Source organism: Lynx rufus, unplaced genomic scaffold, assembly GCF_022079265.1.
Source record: "Lynx rufus isolate CCGP_SWC_20201006 ecotype Redwood Valley unplaced genomic scaffold, mLynRuf1.p SCAF_4, whole genome shotgun sequence".
Lineage (NCBI taxonomy): Eukaryota > Metazoa > Chordata > Mammalia > Carnivora > Felidae > Lynx > Lynx rufus.
The window spans coordinates 122,070,042-122,089,997 of record NW_025814856.1 but is presented as its reverse complement, the minus strand read 5'-3'; the positions used below and the strand labels follow the sequence as shown (position 1 = coordinate 122,089,997).

At 45.7% G+C, this 19,956-nt stretch overlaps 1 protein-coding gene across 1 annotated transcript in view; it reads left to right on the top strand.

The window, feature by feature from the left end:
- The first annotated feature begins 3,484 nt into the window (after positions 1 to 3,484).
- The window catches only part of SCRN1 (secernin 1), a 64,722-nt gene continuing 48,250 nt past the window's right edge, over positions 3,485 to 19,956 (top strand). Inside the window, exon 1 of the mRNA XM_047096963.1 lies at positions 3,485 to 3,637. The gene's annotated coding sequence lies outside the window, so the exon portion shown is untranslated. The remainder of the gene's footprint in view (positions 3,638 to 19,956) is intronic.

Sequence of the window (19,956 nt, the reverse complement as noted above, 5' to 3'; positions counted from 1 at the left end):
TTCCTAGGAAGGAAAATGTGCTATGGCACTTGCTATCCTGTTGTAAGCAACTAGAAAACTGGGCAAAATAGATGAGACAACGTGGGTCAGACATTGGTCAGCAGGCAGAGCGGGACTGTGATTCTCAAGAGAAAGGAAACAAATGAGAAGAGACCTACAATCGCCTTAGCCTTCTGTGTGGAGGCAATTCCTGAACCAGACATGGCAAAGACAAGGGGAAACAAAAACAGAGCCCAGTTGTTTTGTGCGGTTGAGGAAAGAGTGATCAGAGTCCAGGAAGGTCAAAGCAGTTGGAATATGTGGGGCAGAGTTCTGCAGAAAACTAAATGGAAAAGAAATTTAGAAATTTGCATTTTAGTCATCAACTGAATACCAGTTTATGCATGCAAATGATGAATCTCCACAAGGCTGAGGAAGAAACAACTACTGGGAGCTGTGCACCAAAAACTTTGCAGAGCTCACACAAAACTGGGAATTGTTCACGTTTCTACCAGCCAGGATCACCTTATCGATTGCATGGAACATTTATTAGAGACCCTATGTGAGTCATACCTTAGTAAAAGGGCTAAAGTAGCCATAGAGTTAAAGCTACCCCAAGGGCGCCTGGGTGGCTCAGTCGGTTGAGTGTCCGACTTTGGCTCAGGTCATGATCTCACGGTTTGTGAGTTCGAGCCCCGCGTCAGGCTCTGTTCTGACAGCTCAGAGCCTGCAGCCTGCTTCAGATTCTGTCTCTCTCTCTCTCTTTCTCTTTCTCTGCCCCTCCCTCTCCCCCACTCTCTCTCTCTCTTTCTCTTGCTCTCTCTCAAAAATAAACATTAAAAAAATTGAAAAAAAAAAGTAAAACACACAGTATGATTAGGAAACCAATAATGGATTTAAAAATGGAATACTAAAAAGAATCTCAGTTCTTCAATGTTTATTTATTTTTGGGACAGAGAGAGACAGAGCATGAACAAGGGAGGGGCAGAGAGAGAGGGAGACACAGAATCAGAAACAGGCTCCAGGCTCCGAGCCGTCAGCAAAGAGCCCAACGCGGGGCTCGAACTCACGGACCGCGAGATCGTGACCTGGCTGAAGTTGGACGCTTAACCGACTGCGCCACCCAGGCGCCCCAAATCTCAGTTCTTCAAAAGAAGGCAAGTAAAAAGCACCTGGCTGGCTCAGTTGAGTGACTGACTCCTGGTTTCAGCCCATGAGCTCATGGTTTCATGAGTTTGAGCCCTGCATTGGGCTCCGCGCTGGCAGCATGGAGCTTGCTTGGGATTCTCTCTCTCTCCCTCTCTCTCCGCCCCTCCCCCACTCACACTGTCTCTGTCTCTGTCAGATAAATAAATAAACTTAAACAAACAAACAAAAAACAGATGAGATAAATGGAAGTATCAAGATGTTACATTTATAACTCACCATACTGATAATTACATTAAATATAGATGGTCTGAATCAGAGTTTCTCAACCTCAGTACTATTGACATTTAGGGCCAGATAATTCTTAGTTTTGGGAGATCGTGCTCTGCATCCTAGGGTGTTTAATAGCACCCTTGACCTCCATGCACTAGATACCAGCAGAGACCTCCTCCACCTCTGCCATTTTGACAACCAAAAATATCTCCAGACTTTGCCAAATGTTAACAGCCGCTGATGGAAACACTCCAATTCAAAGGCAGAGGGTGTCTGAATGAAAAACAAGATCCAACTATGTTACGTCTTTGAAAAAAAACAAAACCCCAAACACCAACTCTAATCTAAAGACAGAAATAGGTTAACAGTAAAAGGACAGTTTCCTTGGTTGGCCTAAATGTGCAATAAGGTCCCTTTGTGCTCCAAGAGTATATGACCACTGCTCTGTCCTGCAGTACTTCCACAGATTCCCTCAGCCTTCTCCTACACTCCATTCACTCTTGGGGCAAACCACAAGCATAGGAATAACATTCAAAAGACATGAGAAAAAAATCTCCCTCCCTTCCCTGTGTTCTGTCACTCAGTTCTCTTTCCTGATGGCATCTACTATTACAGTTTATGATTCCTTCCAAAGATATTCCATGCATTTACAAATATGAGTACAAGCATATTTCTTGCCCACAGATAATAACACGTGATATTCTGCACATGGTCCTGACCCCCCACCTCCCTTGGTATAGGTTGCAAATCTTTCATATCAGTGCATAGAGATAGACCGTCCCCATTAAAAAAAGAAAAAATTATTTGGGGGGGGATGTGCAAGCAGGGAAGAGGGGCAGAAGGAGAGAGAGAGAGAGAGAGAGAGAGAGAGAATCTCAAGCAGGCTCCATGCTAGGCGTGGAGCCCTATTCGGGGGGCTGGATCTCATGACCCTGGGATCATAACCTGAGCCGAAATCAAGAGTCTGTTGCTCGACTGACTGAGTCACCCAGGTGTCCCAGATCCTCCCCATTTAAAAAATTTTTATAGCTGGTTTGCGTTCCATTGTACTGATGTGCTGTAATATATTTAACAGTCCTTTATTGATGGACATTTGCTTCCAGTCTTTGCTAGCACAAATAATGTAGCAATGGGTAACCTTGTACTCATATCATTTCACACCTGTATCAGTGTCTCTATAGGATAAATTACAGAAGTGGAATCCTTAAAGACTATATATACATATTTGTTATTTGAGAAGGTATTGCAAAATTGTCCCCCGTTGAGGTTATAAAATTTTATTTTTGCGAATCTGATGGATGGAAAATTCTGCCTTGTGTGTTTGATTTGCAGTTAAGTGAACTTGAATTATCTTTTCATGTGCTGAGTGTGCGTTTGTTTTCTTCTCGTGAATTCTCTCTTCGTAGCCTTTGAGTTGCGCTTTTCTTGTCAATTTGTAAAAGCGTCTCTATTCTGGTAACAGACGATGGTCATGTCCTGACCATCAACACACCTGTCACCTGTCTGTGGATCTATTAACCCTGGGATGGAATCTGGGCTTTACTACTGCCTTGTGACCTTGGGCGAATTCCTTAACCTCTGGGTTTCCATGTCCAAGGACCCAGGGTAGGGTCTCGTTTATCAACATGACGCAGGACGGCACCTTTAAAACCGGGGAGTCGGCTAGGACATGTTTGTCAACAAAGTACAGGGCACGTTTTTCCGCGGGGAAATTTTGCTTGGGCACCGAGGCCCGCACGTAGCAACCCAACCGCCGAGTCCGGGAGTGCGCTGTGAGGGGGGGGGGCTGGCTCCGTAAAGCCCGAGTTCCCCCTTTCTAGAGAGCCGCAACCCCGGACGTGACCGAGAAATAAAAATCGAGCAAAGAAGGAGCCACTTTCTGCGGCGACAGTCGCCCTCTCGGCCGCTCCCCTGCTCCCAGGCGCCCTCCCCTATCGGGCCGAGCGCGGCGCTGCAGCCCCGGCGGCCCAGACGCAGCGGGTGCGGCGCGGCCCCGGGGCCCGGGTGGGGGAGGCGGGGGTGGGCCCCGCGGTCACGTGAGCCGGGCCAGCTGTTAGTGGGGGGCGGCGGGCCCAGGCGCCGGGAGTCTGGGGAGGGGGAAGCGCCCGACGGCCGCCTCCGCCACTGCAGCTGCAGCCCCCGATGTCGCCGCAGTAATCGCGGCCGCGGCAGCACGCGTACCCTCGGCGGCCGCAGCATCCGCGCCGCAGAGCAGAGCCCGGAGCCCGCCGCCCCGCAGGTAAGCCGCGGCGGGCACGGCTGCGAGCGCAGGGCGTCCGCAGCCCCTTCTCCCCGAGCGTTTCGGCCGCGTCCGCCATCGCCGTCCCCTGTGCCTCGTCGCCAGCCCCGGCCCCTCCGAACCTGCGGGAAGCGCTACTCCGGGCGGCATTCCGGCGGGTGGTGGCAAGGGCCGGCTGGAGGCTCCGGGTGGTGGATGACTCGGGCTAGTAGGTTGAGGGGGCGCCGGAGAGGGACGCCTCACCCCGGGGCGCGGGCAGTGCCGCTTAGTTTGAGTCCGTCCCCCCGCTCTACGCCCCAACCCCATCCTTTGCCCCGACCTCCGGGCGCTTTTCCTGTTTCCATTTCCTGAGAGCCAAGTTGCTGCCCCGCTGGGGTCTGTGCCCGCACCCCCCCACACACACCCCTGCCACCCCTCGGGCTGCTCCCGGGGTTCGCAGCTCGCTCGGTGGTGGAGTGGGCCTGGCACCTTCCCGGGAGGTAAGGCACCTGCTACCCGGGTAGCGCGAACATGGCTGCCTGGTGGGGCCCGCTGTCCTTGACCTGGCTCTGCGCCCACGTCTACCCGGTTTGTGATCACGAATCAGGTCCAGGGCACTGCCCCCCCCCCCCCCCCCCATTTAGGGCAAACGCGCAGGCTGTTGCTGTCTGTGCGGGCTGCAGGACTTGCCACAACTCCCCTCCCCCTCCCCAAGCCACCTCGGGGAGGTTCTTGGGGGTGGGGGGTGTCAGGGTAGGTACGCCGCGGCGCCGGGACACTTATTGGTAGAAGGCATCCTTGTATTTCTGCTACGGTTATACACTTCAGCCCTCGCTTCGCTTGTCCGTCCTGGAGCCGTTTACTTGGCGACATCACTGGTGAGGTCTGAGACGAGGGTGGTTTGCAGAGCAGGAGGGACGCTTGAACTTTAGAGAATTGATGAGAACTCGGATTGAGGGGTTTAAAATGTCCATCAAACCCAAGTGCATCCAGGGAAGCTGTCATTTGCTGTGACTCAAAACCGACTTGGTAACGGTTCTTTCTGGATTTGCTGTTTAATTCTGACTTGCAGTTGTCTTGAATTACACTTGTGTCCAGCCACCCGGTGGCCTCCTGTGTTCCCAGCTTGACCAGAAGATGTCATGGGTTGCAGAAGAGACCTATGTTAATTTAAAATGGCAGCATGAAAAATCAGGCCAGGCAGCAGCAGTACAGACAGACCACAGCTAACCTCAGCTACCCCTGACTGATGCCTTGGTGGGGAAATCTGCAGCAGGGAAGGCTCTCCGGGGTGTCGCTGTGGCTGGTCCTAAGGGGTAGGGACTGATTCTTGCAGCAGGCTAAATTTTAGCGGGCGGCGGGGTCCTGGGGAGGTGAAGTGGCAAGTTTAGGGAGCTGTAAGTATCTTCTCTAACGTACCAAATGTGGTGCAAAGACCCAATTAAAACTCCGTGATTTTGATCTGATTTTCTCCAGGCTCCACTAAGGACGATTTATGTGGCTGCTTATGTCTGTTCGATGCATAACTTCTGTGTGTTTTGTACCTACAAGTGGCTCTTAAACGAGATGACTGTCTAGTGTAAACATCATCCAAGAACAGTACATAACAAATGCCAGGTTCTTCAGAGCAAATTTCATTGGAAGTACTGATACAGCTCCATGAGCGAGCACCCAGGCACCAGAGAATGATACATTCTTGAAAGGTGACTCATTTTAAGATTTTTTTTTTTTTTTTTTAAACAGCGTTTCTTTCCGGTTTCACTGCTGTGCCGTCAGCCATCTTCTCATTTAGGAAGGAGGGGATGCCTGAGAAGGCAAGTGTTTTCAGGGGTAACAGAATAGATGAAGATTAGTGCTCAGGTCAGGAATGGCGAGCTGGAAGCCACCTAAGAGAGCACTCTCCTGTCACCCCCCCCCCCCCTTTTTACAGCCTGGGAGGCTGATTCCAGCAGGGTGATTGGGCTGTGCCCAAGGTCAGATGGCTGGTTGGCAACTGGCAGTGAGGATCGAACTCCAGGTCTCATAACTGCCCAGATCATATTTAAGCACCAAAAACATAAGTTAGGCATATTCTTTAAGGGGAGAGATGCGTTCTCGGATGAAAAACATGAGTGGCTTTGTTTGTGGAGAACGATTAGGTGAATTGCTTTTTAAAAGAAACCAAAGTGGGATATGTGATAGCTTTTGAATACGTCTCATTTTAAGTAAAAGGTAAATAACGAGCCTGTTTTAAAAGAATGTTGAAACGGCACTGGGTACAGAGGGTTTTCTAGAATCTGAATTTGAATTCTCTTGGTCATATACCAGTCGCCACATCGGGAAGTGTGCATGGGTAAGTATTTGCGCAGAGGTGGTGAGGATATGAAAAATACTTCTGGGCATTCCGTAACGTTAACCCAAAGATCTGCAGAAGGAGGGGGTGCGTGTGTTGGGAACAGGGAGAATAGTTTGGGATGGTGAAGTGGATAGGAGCTAGGTATGGATAGATATGTGGAAGTGAAGACTGATGATGATGCCATGCATGCTGTTTAAAAAAGAATAACTTGGGGCGCCTGGGTGGCGCAGTCGGTTAAGCGTCCAACTTCAGCCAGGTCACGATCTCGCGGTCCGTGAGTTCGAGCCCCGCGTCGGGCTCTGGGCTGATGGCTCAGAGCCTGGAGCCTGTTTCCGATTCTGTGTCTCCCTCTCTCTCTGCCCCTCCCCCGTTCATGCTCTGTCTCTCTCTGTCCCAAAAATAAATAAACGTTGAAAAAAAATTAAAAAAAAAAAAAGAATAACTTGCATTAGAGCATGGTTGTCAAGATTCATTCACTTAAATTCCCCTGGTATGTCAAAGATATTTAAAGTCAAGCGTTTCAGAAGTACGTAAACATGTGCGGTTTGTGTTTGTTGGAGAACAGTAAGCCAGTTATTTTATTTTATTTTTTTAAGTTTACGTATTTATTCTGAGGGGGGGAGGGGCAGAGAGAGAGGCAGAGAGAGCATCTCAAGGAGGGTCTGCCCCAACAGCGGGGAGCTCGAACCCATAAACTGTGAGATGGTGATCAGAGCCGAAACCAAGAGTCGGACGCTTAACCTACTAAGCCACACAGGCACCCCTGCCAAAGTTATTTTTTAAAAAGTCACTCATGATCTCTTTATCCAGCAATAATCAGTCCTTAGGAAAGTTTGGGGCCATTTTCGTTGGAATGAGAGTCTAGGTCTGTGTTGTCCAATTCAATAACTACTAACCACTAGCTACTACCCACATGTGGCTGTTGAGCGCTTGAAATGTGGCTAGTCCAAACTGAGATGTGTGAACTATGCGCCAGATTTCAAAATTTATATGAAAAAAAGAATTTAAAATACCTCATTAATAATTTGTATATTGATTATATATTAAATTTTTTAAAGTTTATTCTTGAGAGATAGAGATAGAGCGCAAGCAGGGGAGGGGGAGAGGGTGGGGGAGACGCAGAATCCGAAGCAGGCTCCAGGCTCTGAGCTGTCAGCACAGAGCTGGACACGGGGCTCGAACTCGTGAACTGAGAGATCATGGCTTGAGCTGAAGCTGGACGCTTAGCCAACTGAGCCACCCAGGCGCCCCTTGATTATACATTAAAATAATATTTTAGGTATATTCCAGAGGGACTCTGGAAACATTTTGCCGAATTTTTAAAAAGTTCAACTGAACTTGGGAAACAAATGGATGGAAGAGCCAAGAAATGTAAAAGAGTTATTGGGAATGAGATAGGATCTGTACTTGCTTTACCTCTGAGGTAGATTGTCCACAACCCTGTAGCACTTTGCACCTGCCCTGTACCAAGGATAGACACGTCCTTTTCCATCATTCTGTGTGTCTCTTCTACCCTCACTGTCATCCTTACCCCCAGTTGGGGTCTTATATGGAACTCTCTTCTCTGCAACTCTTAGGGATGGTTACAAAGCTCTTGTCAGTGGAAGGGATGGCTAAGATCAGGTGATCCCATTCTCTTTGTGACAGGGAAGCGACCTGGCATCCGAGACGGCAAGAGGGATGTAGCCATCAGTCACACCCTCCCAAAGAAGCTCCCCATGTCACCAACCCAGTCTGGGATGGCGGTGCGCCACACTGGATGCAATGTCACATCGCTCAGTCAGGGTGGCTGGAAGGGGAGGGAGGTGAGGGCCTCCCGGCTCGAGCCTTACCTAGAGAGAGGGAGCTTGAGAAGGTCAGTGTTCCCTTCTTCTGTTCTTAATAGTTATATGTTTAGCCTAAGTCTACCAGTGCTTGATATCCTCCGCTAAAGTGAACTGCACCTGCTTGAAAACTCCCATAAGCATCTGCAGTCATTATTTTAATTTGGGTTGCTGCCCTTCTCTCTCGGTTGTGTTTAGGAGCCCCTCTTCTAGGTGATAAAGATCTTGAAAACATCATTTTAGTTCCGTTTTCCCTTGGGTTGGGCATAGTGCTTGTAGGTGGTTAGGGGCTCAAGATGCATCTTGGTAATTCATCCGACTTCTTAAGTATCCTAATTAAAATAATGTAGCAACCCAGGCTCTTCTGAATATTTTTGTCCTCTCAAAGTAAAATCTTAGTGTATTTTGAAATTGCGCTCAGAAGCGCCCTAGTGACCTGAAAGAATTAAATGAAATGTCTTTGTTAAGCACTAAAGGAATCAGATTTTTTTTTTTAAATTTTTTTTTTTCAACGTTTATTTATTTTTGGGACAGAGAGAGACAGAGCATGAATGGGGGAGGGGGCAGAGAGAGAGGGAGACACAGAATCGGAAACAGGCTCCAGGCTCTGAGCCATCAGCCCAGAGCCTGACTCGGGGCTCGAACTCACGGACCGCGAGATCGTGACCTGGCTGAAGTCGGACGCTTAACCGGCTGCGCCACCCAGGCGCCCCGGGAATCAGATTTTTTAAATAATGAAAAACCCAATAAAGTAATATGAGCTTGCTATAAATTTAAAATGACATAACTAGATAAAGTAAAATTTAAAGCTTCTTACTCTGTATCCCATCTTTATTTTCACTGCCAATTCTTAGGTTAAAAAATTTTTTTTTTAGAGAGATCAGGAGAGAGGCAGAGGGAGAGAGTCTTAAGCAGGCTGCATGCTGCGCATAGAGCCTGATGCGGGGCTTGATCCTACGACCTGGGGACCATGACCCGGGTTGAAATCAAGAGTCAGATGCTAAACTGACTGAGCCACCCAGGCGCCCCTGTTAGTGACATATTAATCCATTAATCCTGGTCCTTTCCTTCATTCTTTCTTTCTTCCCTTCCTTCCTCTCTCCCTCTTTTGTATATACTTATATTTATATAAATGTATGTGTATACATATACATGTATATACACATCCATGTATATATTCACATATAAGAATATAAGTTTCTTTTGATAATAAAATGGGATACATTCCCTAATGGTAAAACAGAGCAAATGGCTCTAGCATTAACGGGTATTTACAAAGTAGTTTTAATTTTTTTTAATGTTTATTTTATTTTTGAGAGAGAGAGAGCACGAGCAGGGGAGAGGCAAAGACAGAGGGAGACAGAAAATCCCAAGCAATCTCCGTGCTGTCAGCGCAGAGCCCAGTGTGGGGCTCGAACTCATGAACCATGAGATCATGACTTGAGCCGAAAGCAAGAGTTGGACTCTTAACCAACTGAGCCACCCAGGCGCCCCTACAAAGTAGTTTTTAAATCAAATTTTGCTAGACCTAAAAAAAAAGTAATCTCTGGTTACTAGCAAGATTTAACTCTTATTACTTTATGCCTTCTGTAGAAAAGGAATAGCTAATTTGTTTTACAGGGACAGAGTGTAAATCACCATTTTAAGAATGATTGAGAAGAGTTTTTAAATCCCAGTTTGCAGAGTTAACAGGTACATATCAAATTACATTAATGGGAAAAGATCAGAAGAGACAATGCATTATTTAGATGGGAGAAGAAAACAGATGGTGGGAATAGGAAGGTCATAATTCAAAGCAACCTTGCCAAATTAGTGGACACAATGGCAGCAATGTTAGAAATGAGAACAGAAGCAAATGAAAGGATCCTAGATGCGGCTTGCTTAGTAGCTTCTAGGTCTTTCCCACGGAGAGTGCTTTTGGCAGCTCACCGGATACCTGCCTATCTCGCACACGTTTTTCTTCCTCCATCTCCCTTATCATTATGTTTCAAGAACACTGTTCTTTAAGAACAAGTTAAAGGACCAAACCTTGAGTGTTTCTCTCTTCTAGTTAGGCTGCATATATTATCTCATTTGATCTCATACCAGCTCATCTACATTTTATAGATGAAGACTTTTATAGACAAGAACTCCACTTTTATTTTTTTTATTTTATTTTTTTATTTTTTATTTATTTTTGAGACAGAGACAGAGCATGAACGGGGGAGGGGCAGAGAGAGAGGGAGACACAGAATCGGAAGCAGGCTCCAGGCTCTGAGCCATCAGCCCAGAGCCCGACGCGGGGCTCGAACTCACGGACCGTGAGATCGTGACCTGAGCTGAAGTCGGCCGCTTAACCGACTGAGCCACCCAGGCGCCCCAAGAACTCCACTTTTAAATGGAAGAACTGTACCTGGAATTGGGGTCTGTCTGATCCTTTCTTAAAAAGCTATAACGTAACCTCTTAGAGAGTTTATCCTAACTGCACAGTCTCACCTGTATTGTTCATGCGATGCAAGCCATTTTCTTTCTTTATGTTACTATGAAAGATGGAAAACTTCTTCCAACCTATCATGTATTTGAAAACATCTTCTTTACCATGAACTCGATCTGACTATCTTTTTCTAACTTGGCTAGCTTGAGCGGAAAATTAATCTCTCTTGTGCCGCTTATCTACTCTTTCTTGCAATTAAAAAAAAAAATTGTTGTATCCATGAGAAATAGATGCCATTCAACTAATCTCTCCTCTTTCCTTCCCTCTAAAATCCCTAAACGGGTTCTTCTTTTTTCTAGCTCAGATTTTCACTTAGTATCCAAGGTAGAGGAGTCATGATAGCCGCCAATCTTGCAGCCTGAGTTTTCTTTTAAGTGGTACCATATTTTAAATGCACTAGAGTGATGGACAGACCACTGGGTGTGGTGCGGTTTTTGCAGATGGTCCTTGAATTCACGTGTGTCCCAACCTTGAAGGTACACAGACTAAATAATGAGCCATATATATCTGCACCACTGTTTTTCAAACATGTAAGGATTCTGTTGCCATTTAGTACATACAAATCCATTGGAAGTGTTATTGAATTCATAACATATATTCATTATGTCTTTCCCAGCCAACTGCAATGACTGTTAGGTGAGAGTTTCCATGAACATTTCTTGACATTTAAAAGTCGGAAAACATCATATTAGAATATTTTCTATTATAGAAAAATTCTGGAAGGATTTGAAGAATAATTTTGTAAAGTGACCATTTTACCACCTAACTTACCTTATGGATAAATGCAGGTTTTGATGTACAACGTTCTAATTGACTATGGGTGGAAAGCTCTGCATTTCCTTAGTTATCAGTCTATCACGTGAATCATTACGTTAGGCATTTTGCTTTATTCATATTTCTCATTGTGACCATATATCGCAAATGAAGCAGAATCAGATGTGGCCCAAAGTTAAAATGAGTTCATTGGCCATGACTGAGCTGTAGAGTTCTCCCTAATTCCCAAGCCTCGGCCCTATTGTAATATCATATTTATTAGCTGCAGTGAGCTAGGATAATAGATTATTCTGATTGCCACTCTTCCTTTTCTTTTTTCAAAAAAATATTTTCGTTACAAATTCTATACTTTTACATGGGAAATTTGAAAATGCCTGAATATATAGAGGTTAAGAAACTGTGATTCTTGGGGCACCTGGGCGGCTCAGTCAGTTAAGCGTCTGACTTCAGCTCAGCTCATGATCTCACAGTTTGTGAGTTCGAGTCCCGCATCGGGCTCACTGCTGTCAGCAAGGGGCCTGTTTTGGATCATGTGTCCCCCTTTCTGTCTACCCCTCCCCAGCTCGCACTCTGTCTCTCCCAAAAAAAACAAATAAGCATTAAAAGAAAACGAATTGTGATTCTACAACCCAGAGATACTGCTACTCTTAAAATTTTTGTTACATTTCCTTATGATCTTCTTGAAACAGCTGTCTAGATAATACACGTAACTTGAATGATACCGTATGTAATTTGCGTGACCTCTTCCCTTTCACCAGCTTGATTCTGTGTACTTATATGTTTTCCAGCTTTCTATGATATGTATAGATAGCCATTTACATGTCCTGCATCTGTTTTGTTTTGTTTTTTGATTCTTACGATCATCTAAGCGGCTGTATTTTGGGGGAGGGGAATGCAGCAGGGGCGGTTCATTAAATTATTAGCCACCCAGGCACCCCGTGTCTGACTCTTGCACTCCAATTATTAGGGGTTAGGATGAAGTCGAAAAGTCATTAATTACCTGAACATTTGGTTTTACAGGTTTTAAAAAAATTTTTTTAATACATTTATTTATTTTTGAGAGACAGAGCACAAGTGGGGGAGGGGCAGAGAGAGAGAGGGAGACACAGAATCCGAAGCAGGCTCCAGGATCCCGGCTGTCAGCACAGAGCCCGACGTGGGGCTCAAACTTACTAACCTCGAGATCATGACCTGAGCCGAAGTCAGATGCTTAACCGACTGAGCCACCCAGGCGCCCCAGGTTTTACAGCTTTTAAATAGACGCTCTTTTCATTTTTTTCTAGCTAGTCGCCTTTATTGCAGTATTTTTGGAACGGATAACAAGTAAGTGTGTTTGGAAAAAATCATCCAGGAGATATTTCTTAGCCATCTTACCGACTTAGAAATATTCCGTTACTTGAAATGACATTTAATTCTTCTTTTTTTTCTGGCTCAGATTCTCACTTTCTGTCCAAGGCAGAGGAGTCCTCCAATCTTGCATCTATGTTAAATGAAGAACACTTTTTTTTTTTTAAAGGCATTTTCATTTTTTAAATTAAAAAAATTTTTTACGTATTTTATTTTGAGAGGGAGGGTGGAGAGGAGCAGAGAAAGAGGGAGAGAGAGAATCCTCAGCAGGTCCCCCACTGACAGGCTCCACTACCCCCGGGATCATGACCTGAGTGGAAATCAAGAGTGGGACGCCTAACCGGCTGAGCCACTCAGGCGCCCCTAAAGGCCTTTTTAAAGAATTGGATGAAACTTTACTTCTTGAAAGTAGTAAAAATTGCAGGGGTGCCCGGGTGGCTCAGTTAGTTGAGGGTACAACTTGGGCTCAGGTCATGATCTCACAGTTGGTGAGTTCGAGCCCCACGTCCAGCTCTGTGCTGACAGCTCCGAGCCTGGAGCCTGCTTCGGATTCTGTGTCTCCCTCTCGCTCTCTGTCCCTTTCCCACTCATGCTCTGTCTCTCTCAAAAATAAAAAAAAATAAGAATGTTAAAAAAATTAAAGTGGTAAAAATTGCAAAACAGAACAGTTAACCATCCAGGTCTTCCTGATGATCATGTATTCTGATTTCTCCATTTTATTATTTATTTATTTACTTTTTATTTTTTAACATTTTTATTTTTTATTTTTGAGAGACAGAGAGACAAAGCACGAGTGGGAGAGGGGTGGAGAGGGAGACACAGAATCTGAAAGCAGGCTCCAGGCTCTGAGCTGGCAGCACAGAGCCCAACGTGGGGCTCAAACCCACGAACCGAGAGATCATGACCCGAGGTGAAGTTGGACGCTTAACTGACCGAGCCACCCAGGCGCCCCTGATTTCTCCGTTTTAAAGCTAGAGACCAAGAAACGTAGCCTCCCATACCTCTGTTTGTCATACTAGGGAAGAGGAAATCCTGCTCTCGCAAGTTAACCAGGGATGGGTTTCACCCGCCTTCTACCCGAAGGCGGAGCGTATGGCCACCATTGCTGTGGCTGAATTCAGCAACATGCGATTAAAATTAAGTGGTTTCCTTAAAACTAAAATTGAGAAGCAAGAAGGCAGCAGGCTGATGGCCTTTGAGGCTGGTGGATGCCTTCAGGGGCTTCGCTGCACTGTTCTGTGTGTGCTGAAACACATGGTCAAAGAACCAGGCACAAGAAATGACGAATCCTTTTGAGGAGCACAGAGGTGAAGTAACCTGTACCAGTGGGTTTTGCACACCCGTTCTGGACTGGCTGCACCAGAATCACCGGGGCATTGGTTAGAAATACGCTTCCTGTGATCTCATACAGATGCACTGAACAGAATCTACAAGGATGGGGGTGTCTAGGAATCTGCCATTTTAACAAACTCCCCAGATGATTTGGATGCGTGGTTAAATATGGATACCATGGATTGAACCACAGCATGGGAGCACCTTGGCCAAATTACGTTTTCCTGCTCTTTTTCTCTCACTGAAGATTAAAATACAGCTCTGTCCCTTCCCCTTCGTTCATTCAACAGACATTTATTGAGGTCTTATTAGGTGCCAAAGTGCCAGGGAAATGAGGGCTTATGTAAGAGTCCTTGCCTCATGGGTGTTACAGTCTGACAGGTATTTTGAAACTTGAGGGAGAGAAATAAAGCAAGGTAGTGGGATCCAGGGGCTCACTCCCCCCACTAATATACCTTGCACTAATATACCATGGCAAACTAAGCTCCCTCCCCAACCCCCTGCTCCAGTAATCCTTCCTCAAAGAGGTATTTGAGCCTCAAACAAGTTACGAGTAATAACTCCAAGAAAATATTCCCTGTCTTTGATCAGTCCAGTGCTATTTCTAACCTTAACAGAATTTTAAACATCTTATCATGTGCTTTACTTTAAAAAGTTATTTATTATATGGGGCACCTGAGTGGCTCAGTCAATTAAGCATCTGACTCTTCTTAAAAATAAAAAAAAATTTTTTTAATGTTTATTCATTTTTGAAAGACAGAGAGAGACAGAGCACAAGCAGGGGTGGGGTGGAGAGAGAGGGACACAGAATCTGAAGCGGGCTCCAGGCTCTGAGCTGTCAGCACAGAGCCCAACACAGGGCTCAAACTCACGAACCGTGAGATCACGACCGGAGGTAAAGTCAGACGCTCAACTGACTGAGCCACCCAGGCACCCCGGGTCTGACTCTTGATTTCAGCTCAGGTCATGATCTCATGGTTCGTGAGTTTGAGCCCCAAGTTGGGCTCTGCGCTGACAGTGTGGAACCGGCTTGGAATTCTCTGTCTCCCTCCCTGTCAGCCCCTCCCCCACTCGTGTGTGTGTGTGTGTGCGCGCGCGTGTGTGTGCGCGCGCTCTCTCTCAAGATAAATAAACATTTAAAAAGTTACTTATTATACAAAGTTACAAACATATACAAAAGTAAAGAGAACAGTATAGTAAATCACTGTGTACCCATCACCCCGTTTCAGCCATTTTTGTTATATAGCCAAACTTGTGACATCTGAATGTTCACCCTTCCTTCCCACCTTGGATTACTTTCATCCTATCATTTCACAGGGAAATACCCCAGATTGTATCTCTAAAAGATTTGGGCTCTTTTTTCAGACATAACCAGTGTTATACTGTCTAAAACCAGAATTCCTTAATGACATCAAATATCCAGTCAGTGTTCACATTTCCCCAATTGTCTTATAAAGTTTTTGTATCATTTATTTAAATCAGGATCCAAATAAATTCCAGTCAGTGCAGTTGGCTGATACATCTCTTAAGTAACTTTGTCTCTTAATCTTTTTTTTTTCCCCTTGCAGTTTTTGTTGTTGTTATAGAAGAAGTCAGATTTGTCCTGTAATTTCTCATAGTCTAGACTTTCCTGATTGCATCCCTAAGATGTTATCTGCATTCTCTGTAAACTGATGGTTAGATCTGGAGGCTCTATCATCCTAATTTGATTTTTTTTTTATAAGCTTATTTACTTAGAGAAAGAGAGAGAATGGGCTGGGGAGGGGCAGAGAGAAAGAGAGAGAATCCCAAGCAGGTTCCACACTGCCAGCATTGAGCCTGATGCAGGGCTCGAACTCATGAACCGTGAGATAGTGATCTGAGCTGAAAGCTAGAGTCGGCTGCCTGTCCGACTGAGCCACCCAGACTCCCCCTGGCCGGATTCTCTAAGCACATTTTAGTTACACCATGGAATGTGTATCTGATGTGCCAGGGTGCAAACCACTGAGGGATTGGCTTAATGGTGGCACACCATCACCAGTGAGTAAGAGCGAGGAAAGTAAACGTTTATTTGTAAATAAAAGTAAGCTGTGTACAGCCACAGGCCCCGGTGCCTTCTGTATGCTTGCACATAAATTGGAGTGCTGTGTTGTATGTGGGGTATTAGTCCCATTTTCACATGTGGAAACTCTGTTTCAGAGAGCTCATGACCTGCTTGTCTCTTACAGGTAGTGGGTGGATTCAGGATATAAACAAGGGCCTATTTATCTTAAAGTGTATCATTCTCTTGCCTGTGTACACATGGGGCTGCAGGGCCAAGCGGGCATCGTAAAGGAGGACAACTGACCTGACAATGAAAAAAGAAAGAACAAAAAAAGCAATAGCCCGTGGGTGATGCTAAGTGGCACTTTCATTGGCCTCCGTGTCAGGGAGTGGAGGGGACAGTGGAGAGGACCCCCTCCTCAGCTCCAGTCTTGATGTCACACGGGGATGTGTGCCCAGCGTTGGCAGATCTTTTCTGAGATTTCAGAAGTGTCTGAATTTCTATGAAAAATCTCTAGAATTGAAAATGTTCTATTTTTTAGTTGTTTTTTTTTTTTTGAGAGAGAGAGAGGGCACGAGTGAGTGAGGAGAAGAGAGAGAGGGAGAGAAAGAGAGAGAGAGAGAGAGAGAGAGAGAGAGAGAGAGACTTCCACGCAGGCTCCTGCCTGTGAACATAGAGCCCGACGTGGGGCTCAAGCTCACAAACCGCGAGATCATGACCTAAGCCAAAGTCGGATGCTTAGCCGATTGAGCCACCCAGGCGCCCCCAGAATCAAACATGTTTAGCTGCTAATTCAGATTAAACAAACAAACAAACAAAACAAAACACTATCTAGGACAACACCCTGGGCCAAACCAGACAAATGTGCCGCCTGCCGCCCCTGTCCCTCCTCATGCTGCCCTAAGTTATGTCGGTTGAAGATTGGTTCTGCAGACCGCAGCGGGCAAGTGTGGCAGGGACGAGTTGCCCCTGAAATTAAAGAAAGGGGATATTAAGTAGCTCTTAAAAGGCATCCACTGGCAACGAGGCAAATCTTCAAAAGATGAAAGAGCATTTAATACTTCAAGGAAAAAGCCAGTTTCTGAAGTCTGAACAGATCAGACGTTAACAAAGGAACAGCCCTCCTCATCTGTGTACCTTTTTCTCATCCTCGTGAGGCTCGAGCCCGTGCGGTGGCCCACATGGTGTTCTGAGCACTTGGTAAGTATTTGCAAGTCTCTGCTCATTTCAGCCCTCACCATAACCCTGTCGTTACCCCGTCAGAGAAAGGTGACACGGGCCTGAGATTCACACCAAGCTTGGCCCCGAAGCCTGCTTACTTAACAACCTATATGGTCTTTCTTTTGTTAAATCGTTCCTCATTCAAAGCACAGAGTATTAGAAGCTGGGATTTCCTGGCTCTGGACTCCCAAAGCATATGCCCCACTATCTTGAGCTTTCAACAAAACACTTAGTAGGGTATTTCTTTCAGGCAGAGCTCGATGAGCCTTTCATCAGCTTCTGTTAGCATTTACATCCAATGTCTAGCTAGAGAATTCCTTTCCCGAACACTGTATCTATTCTTTACCATTCCCACAGTAGATACCCGACAGAAAAACCAATTTGTAAGCGATTATTAGCGTTTGTCCTGTTTTCAGTTCAGCAAGAATGTCGATCATTTAAAAAATGAATTTATCGGTCCGTGAGTTCGAGCCCCGCGTCGGGCTCTGTGCTGACAGCTCAGAGCCTGGAGCCTGCTTCATATTCTGTGTCTCCCTCTCTCTGACCCTCCCCTGTTCATGCTCTGTCTCTCCCTGTCTCAAAAATAAATAAACGTTAAAAAAAAATAAATAAAAATGAATTTATCAGGAAATAAAATAACACCATAAAATAAGGTCTTCTTGGCTTTTCTGGAAGCCGGTAATTCACAGACACCAGATTTAAGCCTACCCGGTCCATTCGGGAAAGCTGGGAGCTTGGGGAGTAAGGAAGCCTGGCCGGACATTTGGGTTTCGTTTCTGTGTGCAAGTAAAGGCACTTTGTCACAGTTACTTGCGAGACAGTTAATAAGCTTCTAGCTTGTAGAGGTAGTCATTTTCTTCCTCTCAGGCAGTTTAAGCCTCTCTTATTACTGGGTAAGGTGACTGATGAGGGACACTCAGGAGCTTCATTGGGATAAAAGGGCAGGGCAGTCTGGCAGTCAGGCGAAGAAAACCCCTACCCGGGCTCAGAGCATTCATGCCCTGCAGTAACAACTCCCTGAACTTGAGGACAAAGACCTCTTCTCGCTTGCGGCTTCCTCCCTCCTTGTCTAGACATTCTGCAAGTGGTCTCCTAGTTACAGGGGTGCGGTGCGCCAGCCCTGCATGCCTGTACCCAGCCTGTGGGCACCAGCCAGAGGGTGAAGGTGCAGATTCCGCCCCCCCCCCGCCCCCACCCCCTTCTTGTGCAGTGAACTCCAAGGAAGCTCAAATATCTTGTTCCCACGAGGAAGTCGGGACTCCTAAGAAAAGTTTGATAAGGAGGACAATGGTGGTTAGAAATTGAGCTCTGGGGGACCTCACCACAGCTGACAGCAGCAATCTCTAAAGCTGTGCACCTGCAGTACTGTGGCCTCTAGCCACATACGACCGTTTAATTAAATTTTTTAAATTGTGGTAAGATACACAGAGCATGAAGTTACCATCTTAACCATGCTGTTTAAGCGCACAGTTCAGTCGTGTTAAGGATATTCGCATTGTCGTGCAACCAATCTCCAGAATTTTTTGTCTTGCGGGGCTGAAACCCTGAAACCCTATACCCATTCCCCCTCCCCCCACCCCTGGTAACCACCTTTCTCTATGAATATGACTACTCTAGGGCCTCATATAAGTGAGATTATATAGTGTGTGTGTGTGTGTGTGTGTGTGTGTGTGTGTGTGTGTGTGACGGGCTTATTTCACTTAGGGTAACATGGGCTATCTTAATTTTAAGTTAATTAAAAATTCAGTTCCTGACTTGCACTGGCCATATTTCAAGTACTCAGTAGCCCCATCTGGCTAGTGGCCACTGGATTGGACAGCACAAATACAGAACATTTCCATTATCGCAGAAATTTTTTACTGGACAGGGCTCGTCTGAAAGAAGACAAGTGGCTTATACAGAGAAGTGGCTGGAGGGGGGGGCTGGGAGAAGGAAAAGTACCGGCTATTTTTTTTTCTTACCATTCCAGCTGATGAATAACCCGACTCCTTTTCTCCCCCACAGAAACAATAGCAGCTACCTTCTGTTTTAATAGTTGCAACTTGTATCCTTAGCCCAGCCTCCAGTCTTCCTGTAGCATAGGACATGAAGAATAATCCAGTTTGAGAAAATACACAATACAGACTACAGATAAATGTACTTTAAAACATTCTTAGCAAGTACGTTTTAGGAAGCACCTGTCAGTTTAACTATCCATGGGAGTTAAATTGCAGTGTTTCATTAATCGGAACTATTAGTTTATCGCTTACTTGGCAAGAATCCTAATTGGTATTTACCACAAAGAAGCCTTATTCAGTAGACCTACCCTTTAAGCCTGTTGCTTTTAAAGATTTTTGCTTGAGACCCGCAGTAAGAAAGAGAAATATTGTATCTCCTCCCAGTTTATGCACACACTTACATGTTTACAAGTATATACCTGAACTTAAAAGTTTCTTGTAACAACACTTACCCTTATTAAGTGTGATGCATATATTGTTTTATTAAAAAATGTTTGTCTATTAAAAAAAAACAACAAAAAACCACTGATCCTATCCACTGAGTCGATTTTGTAACCCTCAAAAGGGCCGCAACATGCCGTTTGGAAAACACGGCTTTAGGTACAGCTAGGTTCCATTTCAGGCCTGGGGTGAATGCTGCTCCCCATCTCTCATGGGATGACTCAGAAAGTGGCTAAGAATTGCATCTCAAGGGGCGCCTGGGGGCTCAGCCCGTTGAGTATCCGGCTTCAGCTCAGGTCATGATCTCAAGGCTCGTGAGTTCGAGCCCCGCGTCGGGCTCACTGCTGTCAGCACAGAGCCCACTTAGGATCCTCTGTCCCTCCCCCCACCCCCGCCCCTCCCCACTCCTCCCCCCTCACGGTCTCTCTCCCAAAAGTGAAAAAACATTTATAATAATAATAATCATAATAATAAAAAGAATTGCATCTCAAAACAAGCAAGATTTTTTTTAAAAGCCATCACTCAGGCTTTATTTCTGAGGAACCTCTGTCCACTCATTTTAATGCCGGTTTAA